This window comes from Lycium barbarum, chromosome 4 (genome assembly GCF_019175385.1).
Source record: "Lycium barbarum isolate Lr01 chromosome 4, ASM1917538v2, whole genome shotgun sequence".
Lineage (NCBI taxonomy): Eukaryota > Viridiplantae > Streptophyta > Magnoliopsida > Solanales > Solanaceae > Lycium > Lycium barbarum.
The window spans coordinates 68,211,038-68,214,134 of NC_083340.1; positions in this window are offsets into that span (position 1 = coordinate 68,211,038).

The following is a 3,097-nucleotide window of genomic DNA, read 5'->3' on the forward strand; positions in this document are numbered from 1 at the left end:
GACTTGGATAAATGTGGGAAATGATAAAATATAACAAGGGTCACTTATATATATAAAGAGAAAAAGTTGGTCGACTGATCTATACAGACACTTATATAGTCCGTATAACTTATACGGTCCGTATAAGTGGACCTTATAATTCCACCATGACAATACCCTCCTCTGGAAGGGTTACACGGACCATTTATATGGGCCGTATAACTTCAACAGTCCATATAAGTTGTCCTACAACCCACAGTTTTCCGAAACTTTCTCTCGTCGATTCGTTTGACTTCCAATCCTTGTAGAACCTTCTTGGCACTTATATAACATATTATTAACCATACAATAAGCCCTATAGCAGACCCTTAAGACATTACTAAATAAATATTAGCTCAATTATGGCGAAAACCTTTCCAAACATGACTTATATCTCACTTCCTCCAACGAACTTAGTTTCACATATTCATAGGACTTCAAAATCCTATGGTACACACTTTGAGCTATATAATACTTTTCTTAACCTTGTAAGGACTTCATGCTTACCTTAAGGTCGCGTTAGTCTATTCACAATGCAACCACTCAAAACTTCTAGGAAGTAACAGTATAGGACGGATTGAATATGGTACATCGTTAGAGTGATGATGACATGATAGCCTATTGGCTGGTACCTGATGTTGATCGGGTGGATCTAAAATTTTGGGTGAGTATATAGACCTCATAAGGCCCCTAGGGGTCACGTAAAACCTACTGCAAAAGCGTGTTTATACCAGTGCATATTGGCTATTACATTGCATTTCATTTCCATTTCACACCATACCTATTTGATTGTATAGTCTTTGTGTGACTCTTATATGAATAAGTGGAAGGAACCAAGCTTAAGACTTCATTGAAATATAAACATTCTAATCTTAATTGCCTAAGTGTTTATAAATCGTACAAACTCGTTACTTACAAAGCATGAAAGTGAGTGTCGGAAGGACCAACCTTATCATTGCTTCAGCTTAGGGTCGATCAACGATGCTGCTAAGTACATGTTTTTGCCCGTACTCACTTTACACTTGATGCACCTTTTTGTGTGTAGGTTTTTATTTTAGTTTGAGTAGTGGATAAGTTCTCCCAAACCGTTGAGGCATTTCTTGGAGTTTAGGGTGAGGTGTTGGCTGTTGTACACCATTGGACTCCATTTCTATAATATCTTTCCATCTTTACCTTTTGGACAGTGTTTGTAGTATTTCAAACTTGTCTTCTTCATTTAGTATCTCTTGTACTTATGATGCCCAAGTCTTGGGAAGATGTATGACTTAGATTTCCTTATATTATGAGTTATGAGACTTTTTATTGATTTACGGATTGTTTCCTTTAAATTGAGCTTTAGATTTATTATGAAAGACTTTAACCTTTTACTTAGGCTCGCATGTGGATTAAGATTGGGACCCTCATGGCTATTTGAGATTTTGGATCCTGAGAAAATTTTGTATAAGAGCCCTAGGTTAATCGGTCTCATGAGTACATGAGCAATGTCTAGTAGAGTCTTGCAGATTGGTATGATAAGATCTGTACTTATCTTCGAGAGGCTATAGGACATTTAGGAAACCTCCATTCTTTCATTCCCTATCCTGCTTATGTTATCTGATTCAGGTCCAAAGTTCTTGATTCAATCTGAGAGTAATGGTTAGGACACATTCTCTGGTTCTCACACAAAGGACTGGTTATGACATCGAGTGGTATGGCATGAGATGTGTTACCACGATAAAGATACGAGATCAAGTTCAAATTGCAGCTACGGCTTGTAGACTCAATTCAGAGGGGTTATGATTCAGAAGGACCACATGATGGCCATATCTTTGGCAGTTAGTTGCTCGGAAGTCCAAGAAGGACATTTATAGCATAGTAGGTGATGGGAAGAGAGTTGACAATTCCAATTGGTGTGATTAGTAAAACAACTAAGTACTAAGCGTTTTGGCTTTAACAACTGGACTCGAGGAGGTTTGACGTATCAACGATGATTTACTAGAGGAGTGATTGGTGTGGGAGTGCTGCAACATCATTTGGATCTATTATGACAGTCTTACGGTGCAGGTGTATTAATGACAGGTCAGCGATTCAGTAATGGAAGGGTACATATATTGGTATCTTGAAGACAAGTTTAAACTTAGGAGGATCAATTGATCATATTAGAGGATAACGACCATATTAAGACTGTGAAGAGAACTTGAGAAAAGACAATGACCTGAAATGTGATCCTTAAAGACAGGGTCAGAGGTAGTAAGACTTATTACGGGGTTATGTGAAGAGTTTTCTTTCAACTTACAGAGTTGAATTGTACTGAGGAGAATTTGACTGGTTTAATGTTGGTGACACAATGGTTAAAATGGTAAACTATTCATCTGATGGGAGCACGAGGTGTGCTAAGTTTGGTGATGCATGGGAATACGAAAGGCTAAGTGGAGTTTTGACAAGATGGAATTATGGTGGTGAAGTAGAGTGCTTTGAGGGTCTCTGAGGAAATGTCTATTTGCTTTAGGCCAAGTGGGAGGAGTTTCCTGTGGGGATTGAACCATTATGGGAATAGGCAGTTGTGACCTTTCGGTAAAGGGCGGGTTCGTAGGTCCACTTGAAATTTTGAGGTCGGTAATGAAAGAGATCACATTAGGCCGAGTGCTTGTGGAATTTGTGATATATGTTATAGTTGTTAGATTTGCAAGGGTGACGAGTGAAACTAGCACGGTGTCCACAAAGGTTATGGTGTCATAAGTGGGATGAATTAATTAAGTTGTCATGGAAAAAGGCTACTTTGATTATGAAGTGGATGTTAAAGAGAGATGAATTGGTCAGTAGGTTTAACTATGTCATAGACTACCGAGAGTACAATGATCGACTAATAAGGATGGATCTTGCAACAAACATGGGTCAATATTTCTTACATAAGGAATTATCGGATGTTGCACCTAATATTAGAGAAGGAATGTGGTAATTGTACCTACTATGTTACTCGTTAGAGTTGATGAAATGAGAGATATAATCACATGATTTGATGGATGTGGTCTGGTTCAGCGAAACAAGGAAAGAGTTGGTTTTTTATGGGCAAACATCGCTTAATGCCCTCGAGTGAGGT